Genomic DNA, 19,485 nt, shown 5'->3' on the forward strand with positions numbered 1-19,485 from the left:
CTCGCCCGGCGTTGCCTCCCTGTCTTGGTGAATGTGTTTTACTCCATGAGGCTCCTGACTTCAAGAACCGTAATCCTTTGACAATCCATCAAGCGGTGCAGCTTCGTAAGCTTATCAAAGTCGTTCTAAAACATTTTGACAGATTTTTGAGCGCCGTGTACCACTTAAAATCTATTCGAGGTCAGTAAACACTACCAGAATTAATACAAAAGGCGCACTGTCGATTTTTGTTGATTTTAAGTGCACCTTATAGTCTAAAAAATAAGGTCTTAGCTCTGCTCTAATGAATCAGAATCAGAAGTGTTCTTTTGTCTCTTAGATGTTCTTAAATATTATAATATTAACTCATAACTTTAGAGTGAAATATTGAATATAGACTTAAAAGGATGTTCCAGACTGGAGCTGCCCCTGTGTAACCGGGTGGGAGCTGCTGGCGATATCCACCCAGCACTTTAATCAACATTCCTCTTCAGTTTGACATCCAAATGAAAGCGCTTGACTTTTAGCACGGCGCGTGTAATCTCAGAAGCTCCTCTAAATTCATGAAAAGTACCAAAAAAAAAAAAAAAAGGCTGTGTGTGCAAACAGCAAAGCCCTCAGACACAAGCTCACACACAAAAGATCGCCCCAAATCAGTTTGGATTTCCAATTTACACCGGCCCTACGTCCTATCAGCATTTAAATGAAAATATGAGCGTGCATCTGAAATAAGGATGCGGGTGGGATGGGCACATAAATGCGGAGTGAGGCATGGACATAGCCTTTCCATAAGATAAGCAGGAGTTTGGAAGTGCTCTACACAATGTGGGGACAATAGATTCCATTACCGGTCCTAGTTAAAAATGTACCTGGCACAACTGGTCTCCGTCTCTGAGACATCTGAGGATACAACCAATGACAGAGGAGAGAGACAAGATGGACAGATACAGATAGTAGAGGTGTCAAAAGTGTCAAAAATCAGATACTAAAACTAGTATCGAGATACTCATTTGGACCATACCCAGTGTTGGGGAGTAACAGATTACATGTACCAGAGTTACGTAATCAGAGTACAAATGATGAGTAACTGTATTCAGTTACAGTTACTGTTTCAATGAGTGGTAATTAGATTATAGTTACTTTGTTGAAATAAATGGATTACACGGTGGTATTTTCCTGTTTTCACATTTTGGGCTGTATCCCTTTTTTTTTTTTTTTCAGTAATTCCACTCATTGCCGGAACACTAAACCAGGACTAAAACCAGGTGTAAACTAGATCTAAACCAGGTCTGAAACCAGGACTAAAACCAGGACTAAAACCAGATCTAAACTAGAATTTAAACCAGGTCTAAACTAGGCCTAAACCAGGTCTAAACCAGGACTAAACCAGGACTAAAACCAGGTATAAACCAGGTCTAAACCAGGACTAAACCAGGACTAAACCAGGACTAAAACCAGGTCTAAACTAGGCCTAAACCAGGTCTAAACCAGGACTAAACCAGGTCTAAACCAGGTCTAAACCAGGACTAAACCAGGACTAAAACCAGGTCTAAACCAGGACTAAACCAGGACTAAAACCAGGTCTAAACCAGGACTAAACCAGGACTAAAACCAGGTCTAAACCAGGACTAAACCAGGACTAAAACCAGGTCTAAACCAGGTTTAAAACAAGATTTAACAGGACTAAATCATGCTGCATGACCGTGTCTCCTCCTCTTTTATCAATAATATATCAATAAAGTCTGGGCTTTTTTATTGTCTTTTAGCAGATAAAACATCTCATGTGAAGATTTCTTAGTCTTTGCTTCTCTACAGCAAATCAAGTAATCCAAAGTATTCAGATTACATTACTCACTTTAAATAATTTAATGTATTACGTTACAAACTACTTTTTCGTGTGTGTAATCTGTAATCTGTAGGGGAATACATTTTAAAAGTAACCTTCCCAACACTGACCATACCATACCAACTTTATTTATTAAGCACTTTAAAAAAATTTACAGTAAACCAAAGTGCTGTACACAAACACAGGACAGACAAATTGCAGTAAAAAAAAAATGGTACACATAAAATACAGCTACTAAAAACATTGAAAAACAGTAAATATTCAACAAGAAATATACATGTCACTTACTAAAAGTCAGTGAAAAAAGGTACATTTTTAGAGTGATTTAAAAACAGGTACAGACTCGGCCTCTAACCTCTAATGGCGACTGGTTCCACAGCCGAGGGACAGAAACAGAAAACATACGGTCCCCACGAAGTTTATGTTTAGGTTTTGGGATGGTGAGCTGGAGCTGATCTGCAGACCTGAGAGTGCGAGAGGGGACATAAGGGTGGATCAAGTCAGTGAGGCAGGAGGGCGCTAGGCCATGCAAACATTAAAAGTAAATAAAATCATTTTAAAATCAACTCTAAAATACACTGGGAGCCAATGGAGAGAAGCTAAAATAGGTGAGATGCTCTCATGTTTCCGGGTTCCAGTTAAAAGTCGAGCCGCTGAGTTTTGGACCCGTTGCAACTGGGAGAGTGCATTTTGGCTCACACCAACATAAAGTGCATTACAATAATCCAATCGAGTCATCACAAATGCATGTATGACAGTTTCAAAATGTTGCATTGACAAAATAGGCTTAATTTTGGCCAGTTGTCTTAGCTGGAAAAAACTAGCTTTTACAACACCACTAATTTGCTGATCAAGTTTTAGATCTGGGTCCATTTTGACACCTAAGTTTGTAACAACTGGCTTCACTAAATGATTTAATGAACCCAGGTCCACAGAAAAAGAAGAACTTAGGGAGCTAGGACCAAAAACCATTTCATGACATCCAAGATTTTATGTCACTAATGCAGTTTAGAAGTGGTCTGGCAGCCTGCGGATCATGATAGATTTGACTGTCATCTGCATAACAGTGGAAAGAGATGCCATGTTTATTCGGACAGGTATCAATACTAAAAAAAAGTCCCATTCGCAGGACAGAATTGAACCGTTCCTGAATCACTTTAGATCATTTGGTCTTGAGCTGTGTCAGAACAACACCACTGTGGAACCTACCTGGACCTCTGACAGATTACACAGATGTAAGGCCACATGGTAATAGAAAAGAAAGTTCTAAGATTTAAAGTAGAAAATCACATTATGTTGTCTAGTTAGGTTTTTTTTTTTTTTTTTTTTTTTGGTAACACTTTATATTAACTTCACCTTATTTAGCCTTAATAAAGCATGAATAAAGACTTAATTAATAATGATTCAGGCTTAGTAACTACTTAATTACTACCTTAATTAGCACTTAACTTGCACTTAATTTGCCTGTGCAGTAATAGTTACTCATAAGTATTTCTTACTTAATTACGCATGAACTAACCATTTGCATGTTTACAAATGCATATTTAAGTGCAAACTTGAGCATTTATTAATGATTAATAAGCTATGAGAGAATGATTTACTAATAATACAATGCAATGATCATTCAGGCAGCTGTTATCTGTTCGTTAAGTTTTACTGAGAGCTTTTCTAAAGTGAAGACTAATTATGTTTATTAAGCATTTGTTAAGGTTGGTCAAATTCCAGAGAAACAATAATGTATTACTAGTAAATCATTCTCTCATGGCTTATTAATCATTAATAAATGCTCAAATTTATACTTAAATATACATTTACAAATGCACACACAAATGGTTAGTTCATGAGTAATTAAGTAAGAAATACTTATGAGTAACTATTTACAGCACAGGAGAATTAAGTGCAAGTTAAGTGCTAATTCAGGTAATAAGGTAATAATTAAGTAGTTACTAAGCGTGAATCATTATTAATTAAGTCTTTGTTCTTGCTTTATTAAGGCAAAAAAGGTATAGTTATTATAAAGTGTTACCTTTTTTTTGTCACCATGGTGTCAGAATCAGTATTGAGTCTATTTCTTGGTATCAAAATCCAAAATAACAAAAACGTTAGTATCATGACAACACTGTTTGATAGACACAACAGGAAATCTCTCTTCCCTTTCTTACTCCACTGTTATTTATTTCTGTTGGTGAAGAGATGAGCCATTCCAACAAATGATTTCCTCTGCAAGGTCCACTGTCAGATTTGGTGTCAAAAATCTGTGGAGTTTAGATCCACAGAACCTTTGAGAGTTAAAGTTGTGTATGTTCAATGCTGTACATTTGCACATTTGCACCAACAAGACAATAAAATATAAAAAAAAAAAAAAAAGGAGAATGGCTTTTTTTTTTTTTTTTTTTTTTTTTTAAACATCTTAGATTATAATTATTTTAAATAAACTGTATGCAATTTAGATTTCCATAAAATTCTATAAACACAACTCAGCTGTGTCCACTGATACAGAACATGGTACAGCTTTTACAGATAACAACTGTAGAGCTGATTGTATGCTGATTTATTCTTCCAATAAATAAATAAATAAATCAAATTCTGTTTTCTCAAGACTATCTGATTATGTCATCAGAAAGCACCCATTCTCTATGAGTTCAGAGCTCAGAGTAGAGACGCTGCTCCAGCACACTAAGAGGAGACAGCTGAGGCTCGAGCATCTGTTCCGGATGACTCCTGGACTTCTCCCCGGTGAGGTGTTCATGTCCCACCAGGAAAGACACAGGACAAGGGATGTGGCTCTGGGCTGGCCTGGGAACACCTCAGGTCCCACCAGAGGAGCTGGAGGAAGTGTCCAAGGTGAGGGAAGACCAGGAGTCCCTGTTTAGACTGTTGTCCCTGTGGATACGCTGACGAAAACGGATGGATGAGTTTGTGTTGCCAGTTTCAAACCTGAAATCCAGTGTGTTTAAAGGTTGTATGGAGGATTTTTTTTGTTTCAAATTGTCAATGATAGATTATAGAGGTGCAGTAGCCTTGTAATTATTATGACCAAAAAAAAGAGAATAAAAATTCATCAACTCTGGACGTGGTGGGGCTAAACATTTGCCAATAGATAACGACACTGCCTCATTATCTGTTAGCTGACAGGCTGTCAATCAAACTCCCTACGTTTCTAGTGTAACTGACTTGCCTGCGCGCCGCCGTTACGTGGTTTACGTACGCCTGTCACGCAGTCCACAGACGCAAGCCGCACAGACGCTGTTTACTCCACCAACACAACAGTTCTTAGAGGCTTTTTTGACCTATATCTTCCTCGCAGTTCGCACAAAGTTTGTTGCAATGGCGACAAGAATCTACGAGCAGTTCGTCGCAAAAGAAAGTCAATTTTTGAGGTCGCTGAAAGAAGAAGACAAGGGGAAAAGCAGCGAAGCCAAACTAAGGTGATTCTTGGAGATTCATTCCAGCGATGGCACAACTGAAGCAGACGCAGGGTCTAAAGACTGACGCACTGGTCACCAGATTACTTCTGGACAGGAAACTTCTGCTTATTATGAAAACGTACTTCTTTATTTCCAAGAGCTAGACAAACATTTTTCAGGACACGAATGCGATATCCTATGTCTGAAAACGTCATTTTCAATGCAAAGAAAGAGTCTGCTTGCTGCTGTGTGTTGTAGTAGTAGCTTCATTCGCACTGAATCTCCGCGCACCCTCTCTGCACCCTTCTCTGCACCCCTCTCTGCTCCTCTCCCCGTTCCGCTCTTTCTATGTTTCTACGTAGGGAGCTGTGGGATGGGGGGTGGTTTCATGCAGGCGCAACACTCGCTGGATTTCTTGTTCCTTGGAAAATCCTCTATACAACCTTTAAACCTAAAATGTGTCTCTCTGATCTGAATGGTCAGTCCTTAAACCCCAGCCCGTACAGTCAGTCAAGTGCTGCTAGTGCAGCCTCTGCAGCTCAGGGAGGGAATTCTGGAGGTTCTGAGCTTCACATGAGGCCTGTCCATAAACTGAGAATGAGACAAACTTGGATGTGTCTTTATCTGCACGGTAAGGCTCTAACAACACAGGTTCAGCTGTGACTGTAGTAAATTAGCTGCTATTATAGATATTTAGATCACCATGTTTCCTTTTATTGTTTTGAAAATGCTATATTCTCCGAAAACATGTATTAACACGTTCATTAAGTTTGAGTTTTGTTCTTAACACATGGATGATGTCTAAAACCTCTTCAGGCATGTTTGTGATGAGGGTACAGTGGAACATGGTAGAAAGACAAAAAAAAAAAAACTAAAGCTAAAAATGGGTTTAGCAAAATACCTCATCTTTATTGCACTGAATAGGGTGAATATTGAAAAGCAAATTGCACAACAAATAGTTTGAAATTCCCTATACATTTGTCATTATTATTCCCATAGCAGCAGACTCCGGTGCATCTTGTCTTGGCTCTATCTGTGGTACATTTAAAGGAGCAGTGAAGTGGTATTACTGCGTCAAGTCAAGAGGAAAATCCAATTCCGAGCGCAGCGTTGGAGTGCCCATGAACCTGCCTGGAGTGTGCACAACGCGCTCCATACGTGCTCCCGTCTATAGCCTCGCCACCATTTTTGGTACTTACCCCATTTTAACGGCACTGTCCCAGACATTATACACATTACATTTCCACTCTGAGCCAAATGGTGTTTATGAGAAAACTGGGCACGCTTTCTTTATCTCATCACATCTGATTTGAAGCGGTCACAGTTAAAAGGTACTAGCATCCAAACGGGGTCATTAAGTCCATGGCACGGGCAGTTAGAGCGGAGCACACTGTCAGAAGCACAGACCTCCAGACGTTTATCTGTGATGTAACAATCCTGAAGTAGAATTATTAAAGGTCCAGTATTACCAAAATGTACTCCTGTGAGATTTAAGCTATGATAGAATGTTGTTACCTGCTCAAAAACAGACCTGGAGTTGTTTTTTGTTTCATTGTTCGAGTAATCCTGTATTATTTGTCTACATCTTCAAAGCTCCAAATGCTCTGTTCCATCTTGTGATGTCATGAAGCGGTAGTTTTGAAGGTAACAGCTTTTGACATTTTAGTAGAGATTGGTAATTCCAGGAGTGAAATCATCCAAATGATTCTAGTTTAATTTTTAGTGTAGTTTGTTTGTTTAATGAGACAGGGACAGTGCACATATACATTAACATTAACAGGAGAGTTGCATTGTACTGGGTTATAGCGTCAGCGTCATTTCCACCTGTAGTCCCTGGACAGATTGATGTTATAATTCATAAAATCAAACATACAAAGAGAATGTCTTTATAATGTCTGGAGCATCATAACAATTCTGTATCATCATTCACACCTAGTTCTCTCAGTGCCTTAAAATCATCATCCTTATCAAAATCATCATTCAGTTCATTCACTCCAGAACATCAGACTCTCTCCAGAGACTCACCTGTCCACATTATGGGTGCAGGTTTGGTCTGAGAGGACTCACTGTTTCTCCAGGCATGAGAAAGTGCCATAGTTTGTGTATGTGATCAACTCAGTTGGTAACATGTTCCACTGACCGCACATGAAAAGGCTGAGTTTCCAAATGCTGTCCTGCGTTTGGGGATCATGCCCTCGCCGTGCACAGTGGATCGAGTGGCAGGGGGGTGGTTTCAGAACTCAGAAAAACAAACTGTTTTAGCAGCAGTATCATGAATGATCATAAACCGCAGACAAACAATTGCAAACATGATCAGGTTTTAAAAACTCTTTCACAAGAACATGACAGTGGTGAAATAGCCGAATTTTCTTGTCATGGGTCTTGAGAGGTTTTTATATAATGATTCTAGAGGCCTTAGAGCTGATTTACAAACCTGTGATTAACTTGTTTTTCAGTAAAGAAAGTGCGGCATTATTATTGCATTTAAAGGCACCTGAGGCTTCAGTAGTTAGAGTATATTTACAAACATAGTGGAGCACTTCCTGTATTACCACATGACATCACAAGGTGGGACAGAGTGTTTTCTGTTTGAGAGAAGAACTAAATATAAATACTAAATATACAGTTTAAATCTGCAGGATTTGTGGGTTAATCGTGTGAATGAAACAAAACACCAGTTCAGGTCTGTTTGGGATGATTAAATGACATTATACCTTAGATCAGAACATGGTGTAACATGGGCCCTTTTATGAATCAAGTGTTAGTGGCATTTATACCTCTGAAAAATATGACCAACCCACAGCATGCCCCAGGACACGAGCCGAGTCTCACAAAGTCTGGAGACGCTTGAAGCCTGAAGCCTAAAATCGATTCCTTCAAAAACAGTTCTATAGAGTTGTATAAGAGCCTTCATCATAACTAGAATGATGTGAACATGACGTATCCACAGGCTCCAGAGGTATGAAGAATCAGCACTGTTTTTATAACAGATAAAGATACAATGCACATGCATATGTTAGCCCCCAAAAAGTCCAGTGTTGTTTTTTTGGCTATAAACTTTTAAAACATTGTTTCCCAAAGACTGGGTCGCAACCCTCAGGTGGGTCACAAGAGATTTTTTGGGGGGTTGCCTTGTCATGACCTGCATGTAGGTCTGTGATATACAGTTCTGATCTGTCGCTTTAACAACAGTCTGGAAAAGCATTTTATCAGAATATCTTGTCATCAGCAGGGCCAGTGTTTCTGTGTTTATTCCTTTCACTATTACATGTTTGTGTGAACTGGGATTTTCTGTGTTTATAAAAATGAAGACAAAGCACAAAAACAGACTGAATGTTGCTCCTGATCTGCTGCTGCGTCTCCTCCTGCACCAGGACTGAACACACTACAAAAACACACACAGACCCACCTATCTCATTAGAAATGTTCAAATGTTTTTCTATAATTTCTAATCTGTTTGTCATTATTTTATTGACTATTTTGTTCCAGTATTGCTGGTTCAATTAAATGTTGAAAAGAAAAATAAATGTTCTACATGTTCTGCCCAAACGGATCCTTTTATTGCTGCTTCAGTGACTGTTTTTCATTGTTTAAAACTTGAGTAATACCAATAATTCAGAGACACGATCACTCAGTCAACAATAAAATATCCTCATTAATGTTCAATAATGCTCAAATCCGCCTTTATTTTGTGATTTACAAATAATGTCTTTTGACTTGGATCATGAAGGATTGTGACTTTTAAAATATGGGTTCCCAGAAAATAAATAAATAAATAAAAATTGGGAAACAGTGTTGAACAATGTGGCATAAAGTGTATCTATCATTATGGAGAATGTTCTGAAGTCTGGGTTTAACTTTTTATATCTATGGAATTATACAGGTGCATTCTGTACTGTGTCTTCTGAATAACACTGTCGAAAGCATCAAACATCAGATACTAATCTAACTAGTATCAGTACTAGATATTCATTTGAACAGGTATCAATACTAAAAAAGTCACATTTACGGGACGGAAATGAACCTTTAGAATGATCCTGAGCTGTATCAGATGACACAGATACACAGTGTTGGAGAGTGCGTTTCACACCTAGACCTTCAGTAGTACTCCGTCTGAAACAATCCACTCTTCAAGAACTACTTACATTATACACAGGACTACACAGGACACAGGACTACTTACATTATACACAGGACTACACAGGACACAGGACTACTTACATTATACACAGGACTACACAGGACACAGGACTACTTACATTATACACAATGTAAAGAGGCGTGGAGATTCTGTGCACATAGAAGTGAGGAGCGCTGGGGTGATAAACCAGGACTAAACCAAGACTAAATCAAGACTAAACCAGGACTGTTTGTTGGGACTGGCCCGTAGGTGCACCCGTGTAGACTGTTGGGTGACCACAGACAAAAGGACTGCACCAGGGCCCATGCTCCAAGTCCTGGTTTAGTCTTGGTTTAGTCCTGGTTTAGTCCTGGTTTAGTCTTGGTTTAGTTCTGGTTTAGTCTTGGTTTAGTCCTGGTTTAGACCTGGTTTAGTCTTGGTTTAATCCTGGTTTAGTCCTGGTTTAGACCTGGTTTAGTCTTGGTTTAGTCCTGGTTTAGTCTTGGTTTATTCCTGGTTTAGACCTGGTTTAGTCTTGGTTTAGTCCTGGTTTAGTCCTGGTGTAGTCCTGGTTTAGACCTGGTTTAGTCTTGGTTTAGACCTGGTTTAGTCTTGGTTTAGACCTGGTTTAGTCTTGGTTTTGTCCTGGTTTAGTCCTAGTTTAGTCCTGGTGTAGTCCTGGTTTAGACCTGGTTTAGTCCTGGTTTAGACCTAGTTTAGTTTTGGTTTAGTTCTGGTTTAGTCTTGGTTTAGACTTGGTTTAGTCTTGGTTTAGTCCTGGTGTAGTCCTGGTTTAGACCTGGTTTAGTCTTGGTTTAGTTCTGGTTTAGTCTTGGTTTAGACCTGGTTTAGTCCTGGTTTACTCTTGGTTTAGACCTGGTTTAGTCCTGGTTTAGACCTGGTTTAGACCTGGTTTAGTCCTGGTGTAGTCCTGGTTTAGTCCTGGTTTAGTCCTGGTTTAGTCTTGGTTTAGTTCTGGTTTAGTCTTGGTTTAGACCTGGTTTAGTCCTGGTGTAGTCCTGGTTTAGACCTGGTTTAGTCCTGGTTTAGTTCTGGTTTAGTCTTGGTTTAGACCTGGTTTAGTCTTGGTTTAGTTCTGGTTTAGTCTTGGTTTAGACCTGGTTTATTCTTGGTTTAGTTCTGGTTTAGTCTTGGTTTAGTCCTGGTTTAGACCTGGTTTAGTCCTGGTGTAGTCCTGGTTTAGACCTGGTTTAGTCTTGGTTTAGTTCTGGTTTAGTCTTGGTTTAGACCTGGTTTAGTCTTGGTTTAGTTCTGGTTTAGTCTTGGTTTAGACCTGGTTTATTCTTGGTTTAGTTCTGGTTTAGTCCTGGTTTAGACCTGGTTTAGTCCTGGTGTAGTCCTGGTTTAGACCTGGTTTAGTCTTGGTTTAGTCCTGGTGTAGTCCTGGTTTAGACCTGGTTTAGTCCTGGTGTAGTCCTGGTTTAGACCTGGTTTAGTCTTGGTTTAGTTCTGGTTTAGTCCTTGGTTTAGTCTGGTTTAGACCTGGTTTAGTCCTGGTGTAGTCCTGGTTTAGACCTGGTTTAGTCTTGGTTTAGTTCTGGTTTAGTCTTGGTTTAGACCTGGTTTAGTCTTGGTTTGTTCTGGTTTAGTCCTGGTTTAGACCTGGTTTAGTCCTGGTGTAGTCCTGGTTTAGACCTGGTTTAGTCTTGGTTTAGTCCTGGTTTAGTCCTGGTTTAGACCTGGTTTTAGTCCTGGTTAGTCCTGGTTTAGACCTGGTTTAGTCTTGGTTTAGTTCTGGTTTAGTCCTGGTTTAGACCTGGTTTAGTCTTGGTTTAGTCCTGGTTTAGACCTGGTTTAGTCCTGGTTTAGTAGTCCTGGTTTAGACCTGGTTTAGTCTTGGTTTAGTCCTGGTTTAGTCTTGGTTTAGACCTGGTTTAGTCCTGGTTTAGACCTGGTTTAGTCCTGGTTTAGTCTTGGTTTAGACCTGGTTTAGTCCTGGTTTAGACCTGGTTTAGTTTTGGTTTAGTCCTGGTTTAGTCTTGGTTTAGACCTGGTTTAGTCTTGGTTTAGTCTGGTTTAGTCCTGGTTTAGACTGGTTAGTCTTGGTTTAGTCTGGTTTACTTGTTTGTTTAGTCTTGGTTTAGTCCTGGTTTAGACCTGGTTTAGTCCTGGTGTAGTCCTGGTTTAGACCTGGTTTAGTCTTGGTTTAGTTCTGGTTTAGTCCTGGTTTAGACCTGGTTTAGTCTTGGTTTAGTCCTGGTTTAGACCTGGTTTAGTCCTGGTTAGTCCTGGTTTAGACCTGGTTTAGTCTTGGTTTAGTTCTGGTTTAGTCCTGGTTTAGACCTGGTTTAGTCTGGTTTAGTTCTGGTTTAGTCTTGGTTTAGACCTGGTTTAGTCTTGGTTTAGTCTGGTTTAGTCTGGTTTAGTCCTGGTTTAGACCTGGTTTAGTCCTGGTTTAGTCCTGGTTTAGACCTGGTTTAGTCTTGGTTTAGTTCTGGTTTAGTCTTGGTTTAGACCTGGTTTAGTCTTGGTTTAGTTCTGGTTTAGTCTTGGTTTAGACCTGGTTTATTCTTGGTTTGGTTTAGTCTTGGTTTAGTTCTGGTTTAGTCCTGGTTTAGACCTGGTTGAGTCTTGGTTTAGTCCTGGTTTAGACCTGGTTTAGTCCTGGTGTAGTCCTGGTTTAGACCTGGTTTAGTCTTGGTTTAGTCCTGGTTTAGTCTTGGTTTAGACCTGGTTTAGTCCTGGTTTAGACCTGGTTTAGTCCTGGTTTAGTCTTGGTTTAGACCTGGTTTAGTCCTGGTTTAGACCTGGTTTAGTTTTGGTTTAGTTCTGGTTTAGTCTTGGTTTAGACCTGGTTTAGTCTTGGTTTAGTCCTGGTTAGTCCTGGTTTAGACCTGGTTTAGTCTTGGTTTAGTTCTGGTTTAGTCTTGGTTTAGACCTGGTTTAGTCTTGGTTTAGTTCTGGTTTAGTCTTGGTTTAGACCTGGTTTAGTCTTGGTTTAGTCCTGGTTTAGACCTGGTTTAGTCCTGGTGTAGTCCTGGTTTAGACCTGGTTTAGTCTTGGTTTAGTTCTGGTTTAGTCCTGGTTTAGACCTGGTTTAGTCTTGGTTTAGTCCTGGTTTAGACCTGGTTTAGTCCTGGTGTAGTCCTGGTTTAGACCTGGTTTAGTCTTGGTTTTGGTTTAGTTGGTTTAGTCCTGGTTTAGACCTGGTTTAGTCTTGGTTTAGTCCTGGTTTAGACCTGGTTTAGTCCTGGTTCAGTCCTGGTTCTGCTACAGATGCAGTTTGCTGTTTTGGCTGGTTCGCTCTCTGACTGTCCAATCAGCAGCTCTGAATCCGGTGATGTCGTTCACTGCTAAAGGTCCTGGTGACACCAACTCAAAATGTGACTGGTTGAAGCATCATTTTCATGGACATTAGAACAGATCGTGAAGGCCTCAAGGACACTTCTTTGACTTTGACTGTGCCTAACAACAAGTGATGCCTGAAATGTGGTTGGTCAAATGCTTTAATATGAAAATTCATGTGTGGAAGCAGCACAAGCATCGAAAAAGCTCTGAAAGGAAGAGGACAGAACATTTGGAATTATTTAATAATTCACAATTCACAGTCTGTGATTCAGATATTTTTTTTAGGCCAACAGAGAAGGTCTTAAAGGTCCTGACACCAACCACTGCAGATGCATAAAAGGACACAATGGAATAGAAAAGAAAATACTACCATTTAATGTTGGAAATCACAGTCTGTTGTCTAAAGAAAGACTGTTTTTAATTATCATTGTGGTATCAGTATCGAGAATCAAGGTTGAAAACATTAGTTTTGAGTAGTGCTCAATTTGGCTCCTATAGAAGCCACATTAAAGCTCTGGACGTGTCATAGAGCCGAGCACTGGGCCTGAGAGTGAATGATTACACAGAATGCAGTCTATGTGACTCGGCCGCTGCGTTCAGGGATTAGCCGCTGCAGTGGGAATTCCTCCAACCGGTGTCATCTGCGTCACACCAGAGCGCGAGGAGAGCATTGGAATTCTGCTCGCTCACCTCAGCCTTCCTATAGAATCCTCCGCCGGCAGTAACCTAGCAACCAGACCCCCTCTCACATGTGCTGGGGTGATTTGGATTCTCCTTGTGAACATGCTGCATACATTCTCCTGTGTGTGTAGAGGACATGTTACGTCATTGTTCCATTCCACAAACGTGTAAATCTTTTATTTATGTTTCAGTCGCTTGATACTTTAAAAGAAACATATTATGGAAAATCTCATTTTACAAGATCAAGTTTTTAATCATATTATAAGTGTTCCTCATCATGAAGTTCCTCAGAGTTGTAATTCCACACATGTCCTGAGGCTGGGTTCTGTTCATGCCTCCTCCCACTGCTCTGTAATTGTAATTATTCAGTCTCTGTCACACACACGCGTTTCAAACATCAACTACATAAAAGAATACTTTATGTTGGAGCTGCACCATTTTAGAAACAAATACATCTAATTATAATACTTTTTATAAAAGTATCGCAGTTATGATAAAATTTGTAATTTATGTTGTGATGAGCATTATAATCTGAGAGGAGTCTCTCAGAACTATGACGTGACAAACTCATCCAGGACCCTGCATTTCAGAATAGGGTTAGATGTGTGGCTGGATGTTTTGTTGTTAATGGTGGACATTCTATCCCTGGAGTGTCCAAAGTGGGGCCCATGGGCCAAACTTGGCCCACCATGGGTCTAATTTGGTCTGTGAAGAGGTGCTGAGATTCTAAATCTCTTTGCAGAAGAAAAATGTTATGTACTGGCTGCATTTAGGTTTGGCCCTTACCATCTTTATGATTTGGTTTGACATATATATATATATATATATATATATATATATATATATATATATATATATATATATATATATATATATATATATATATATATATATATATATATATAATATATATAATAATGTGTTTCTCACCTTCCACGGTGGTAGGTCTCTCACCCTCATTCAGCTCGGGTCCTCTACCAGAGGCCTGGGAGCTTGAGAGTTCTGCGCAGTATCTTTGCTGTTCCCAGTACTGCACTTTTCTGGACTGAGATGTCCGTTGTTTTTCCCGGTATCTGTTGTAGCCACTCTTCCAGTTTGGGGGTTACAGCCCCGAGTGTCCGATCACCACAGGCACCACTGATGCCTTTACTTTCCAGGCTCTCTCCAGCTCTTCCTTGAGCCCCTGGTATTTCTCTAGCTTCTCGTGTTCCTTTTTCCTGATATTACCATCGCTTGGTATTGCGATGTCAACCACCACGGCTCTGCTCTGTTTCTTATCCACCACCACTATGTCTGGTTGGTTCGCCATCACCATTCTGTCAGTCTGTATTGGAAGTCCCACAGGATCTTGGCTCGGTCATTCTCCACAACCTTTGGAGGTGTTTCCCACCTTGATCCTGGGGTTCTCCAGCCCGTACTCTGCACAGATGTTTCTGTACACTATGCCCGCCACTTGGTTATGTCGCTCCATGTATGCTTTCCCTGCCAGCATCTTACACCCTGCAGTTATGTGCTGGACTGTCTCAGGAGCCTCTTTGCACAGTCTACACCGTGGGTCTTGTCTGGTGTGGTAGATCTGGGCCTCTATTGCTCGAGTGCTCAGGGCCTGCTCCTGAGCAGCCAGGATCAGTGCCTCTGTGTGTCCTTCAGACCAGCCCTCTCAAGCCATTGGTAGGATTTCTTGATATCAGCCACTTCAGTTATGTTCCGGTGGTACGCCCCATGTAGGGGTTTGTCCTGCCATGATGGTCCCTCCAGCACCTCTTCCTCTGGACCCCACTGTCTGAGACATTCTCTGAGCACCTCATCTGCCGGGGCCTTGTCCTTGATGTACTCAAGGAGCTTGGATGTTTCATCCTGGACAGTGGTTCCCACACTCACTAGTCCTCGGCCCCCTTCCTTCCGGCCTGCGTACAGTCTCAGGGTGCTGGATTTGGGATGGAACCCTCCATGCATGGTCAGGAGCTTTCGTGTCTTAACATCTGTGGTCTGTATCTCCTCCTTTGGCCAGCTTACAATCCCTGCAGGGTATCTGATCACTGGCAGGGCGTAGCTGTTGATTGCCTGCACCTTGTTCTTGCCATTGAGCTGGCTTCTAAGGACTTGCCTCACTCTTTGCAGGTATTTGGCCGTAGCCGCTTTCCTTGTTGCCTCTTCGAGGTTGCCATTTGCTTGTGGGATACCAAGGTACTTGTAACTGTCCTCAACGTCTGCTATTGTTCCCTCTGGGAGTGACACCCCCTCTGTGTGGACTACCTTCCCTCTCTTTGTCACCATCCTGCTACATTTCTCAAGCCCGAATGACATCCCAATGTCTGTACTGTAGATCCTTGTGGTGTGGATCAGTGAGTCGATGTCTCGCTCACTCTTAGCGTACAGCTTGATGTCATCCATGTAGAGGAGGTGACTGATGGTGGCCCCGTTTCTGAGTCGGTATCCATAGCCAATGCGGTCGATTATTTGGCTGAGAGGGTTCAGGCCTATGCAGAACAGTAGTGGGGACAGTGAGTCTCCTTGGTATATGCCACATTTGATGGACACATGTGCAAGTGGCTTCCCCTTGGCTTCAAGGGTGGTTTTCCACAACCGCATCGAGTTCGCAATGAACGCCCTTAGAGTCCTGTTGATATTGTACAGCTTCAAGCACTCAGTGATCCATGTGTGTGGCATTGAGTCGTAGGCTTTCTTGTAATCAATCCAGGCAGTGCACAGGTTGGTCTTACGGGTTCTGCAGTCGCGGGCGACTGTTCGGTCAACCAGGAGTTGGTGTTTGGCTCCCCTGGTGTTTTTGCCGATACCCTTCTGTGCTGCACTCATGTATTGATTCATGTGCCCACTTATCTTAGCCACAATGATGCCTGACATGAGCTTCCATGTTGTGGAGAGACAGGTTATTGGCCGATAGTTGGATGGGACTGCACCCTTTGAAGGATCCTTTAGGATCAGGATCGTACGCCCTTGGGTTAACCATTCAGGGTGAGTCCCATCCCTTAGCAGCTGGTTCATTTGTGCTGACAGGCGCTCGTGGAGGGCAGTGAGCTTCTTTAGCCAGTACGCATGGATCATGTCAGGGCCAGGTGCGGTCCAGTTTTTCATACCTGAGACTCTTCCCTGGATGTCTGCCACTGTGATGGTGACTGGATTCTGTTCAGGGAGGTTGCTGTGGTCTTCTCTCAGATCCACCAGCCACTGTGCATCGGTGATGTGATGCCTCCCTTTCCCATATGCCTTTCCAGTACCTCTCAGTCTCCAGCCTTGGTGGGTATGCTCTGGTGTTATTACCCTGCCACTGAGCGTACACGGTTGTGTTGCGAACAGCCGGTTTATTCGTCTGGCCTCGTTATCTCGTGTGTACCTCTTTAGGCGGCTGGTCAAGGCTTGGAGCCTTTGTTTGGCAGTTTCGAGTGCTTCAGGTATGGGCAACTGGTTGTACCTCTTGGGCACTTGCTTTTTCATTGCACCTTTCTGGGCCTCTGACAGTTGGCTCACTTCTCTCCGCACCTCCTTGATTTTAGCCTCTAACCGTCTTTGCCATGGTGGGTATTGTATCGCATGGCTCCCATGGTTGCTCTTATAGCCCAACACATCTAGGATCACTGCTGCTGAAGTGTATATCAGCTCATTGGTTTCAGTGATTGTTGTGGTAGGGATCACTGTCAGTGCTGCATTCACATCATCTAGGAGACTTTCAGATGGTACTTCACTTAGCCTCTGTAACTGGCATCGGGGTTGCCTTGTGTTCATTCGGGCCATGATCTTATCTTTCAGGTCAGTCGCTGCCTCGCTCAGCGTGATACTTATTGGGGTTTCGTACCCAATCTCTGGTTGGGGAGTTGGTGTCAACTCCCCTCTGACCTGGCACACTGGTTCCCCCTTGCCGTGGCATTTGTGTTGTACCTCATCAATCTCTAGTTGTGATAGCAGTTGCCGTTTGTGGATGTTGGAACACTGAGCTACTAGTTGTTTGGCCGTTAGCTTGGACTGTGGGTATCGTAATAACCATTTCTCCCACATCCTGTTCATGTAACCCCTCTGCCTAGGGTTACTGTAGTAGTAGCATTCCAACAGAGCCTTGTTCTCGCATCTCGCCCATTTCCGCCGTGTTCCAGTAGCCCATTTTTCATCAAGGTGCCCTGGTTCCCCAGCACCTGATGCAGACCTTGTTTGGCCGGGCGACGTCTGAGCCGGCATGTCATACGTTTCTTTCTCTCTCTCTCATCATTGTATGAGGTGGGCAGTAGCACGAAGGGTCTTGCCCAAGGACCCACACTGGTTAGCTCATATATATATATATATATATATATATATATATATATATATATATATATATATATATATATATATATATATATATATATATATGTACAATACAGACAGACCATGTGTGGCCCTGATTGGCTGATCCACCCCTCACTCTGCTGTGAATTTGTGCTGGGTTCCTCCAGTGTTTGTCATTTGGTCCTGATTTGGTCCAGGTTAGACCCTGGGGTTTAACTTCACAGTGGACCTCCCAAAAGTACAATAACAACATTACACACTATACTTACTACGCACATGTACTCGCATACTCACATGTACTCGCATACTCACATGTACTCGCATACTCACATGTATTCACATACTCACATGTACTCGCATACTCACATACTCACATGTACTCGCATACTCACATGTACTCACATGTACTCGCATACTCACATGTATTCACATACTCACATGTACTCGCATACTCACATGTATTCACATACTCACATGTACTCGCATACTCACATGTATTCACATACTCACATGTACTCGCATACTCACATGTACTCACATGTACTCGCATGTACTCGCATACTCACATGTACACTCACATGTACTCACATACTCACATGTACTCGCATACTCACATGTATGTGTGAGGCATGTCCAGAGTGAATGCAGCTCCAGACCAGCAGATCCATAAATGTCACCAGCAGAATAAAATCAATAATTGTGAGGTGTGATGCAGACAGTGTGCACGTGTGGGCCCGGTCCAAACTCAAAGCATCAGTATGTATCATCCACTCTACTCACCACAGTCGGTGTGCCAGGGTGTACCAGGGTGTGCCAGGGTGTGCCAGGGTGTGCCAGGGTGTGCCAGGGGGTGGCAGGGGGTGGCAGGGTGTGCCAGGGTGTGCCAGGGGGTGCCAGGGGGTGCCAGCATGTGCTGGTGTCAATCAAACTAGGAGCTGCCACCCAATAAAAAAAAAAAGGTTTTGTGTAGTTTTTCTCACAGAGCTTTGCAGCCTTGTTGATTCATGCCCCTCCTCAACTAGAAGGATGACTGGATTTGCTTATACCCACAAGAAATGTCTCCATGATGGGTAACAGTCATTACTCTTGTAGTACTTTTGTGTTTTCTCTGTTTATGGATGTGCTCTCTCCTCTTCACTCTCTGTGCAGGGTGCAGGCAGTGGTGCTGGACTGTACGGGCTTTAGGAGCACACTGGGAAAAATGTCTGCACAGCCTTATTACAGCACCCCCTGCAGAGCACCATCACTGAACAGGAGAGCACCTTCAGGGGCAGACTCTTGTCCCTGTCCTGCTGCATGGACACACTCTGGAAGTTACTTGTCTCACACATACACATACACATACACATACACATACACATACATACATATATAACACACTGCTACAGCTGAGGATGGACTCTTATGTTGTTATGTTATGTTTGTTTCATTGTTGCTCATTAAAGTATTTCTCTACAGTATCTATCTCCCTGTGTCAAGCTACAGTTGTTTGATGACAACTTGTCACATGTTCATAGAGAAAGAACAGTACAGGCCAATGCAGCAGAGGCACACACCAGGTCCTTCTAAAGACCTGCTCTGTGCCGCACAGATCATGATTTAAACCATCCTCACTGCAGAAGCCCCTCAGCCACATGGAGCCCTGTACATGTGCAGTCCTCTCACCCATCATGAGTCCTGCTCAGATTCTAGAGAGCAGTCCAGTCTGTGCCCCTCACAGCTCCAAGTCACTCCACGCTTTTCCCTCGCTCTTATTCTTATTTTTATTCTTATCTTATTCCAGTGGTGTCGTGTGTGTGCGTCCAGTATCAGCCATCACACACAGATGAAGAGCAAACAACACAGAGCTGAAGAGATTTTGGTCC

Source organism: Boleophthalmus pectinirostris, unplaced genomic scaffold, assembly GCF_026225935.1.
Source record: "Boleophthalmus pectinirostris isolate CB_2022bp ecotype Guang Dong unplaced genomic scaffold, ASM2622593v1 HiC_scaffold_14, whole genome shotgun sequence".
In the NCBI taxonomy this organism is placed as follows: Eukaryota; Metazoa; Chordata; class Actinopteri; order Gobiiformes; family Gobiidae; genus Boleophthalmus; species Boleophthalmus pectinirostris.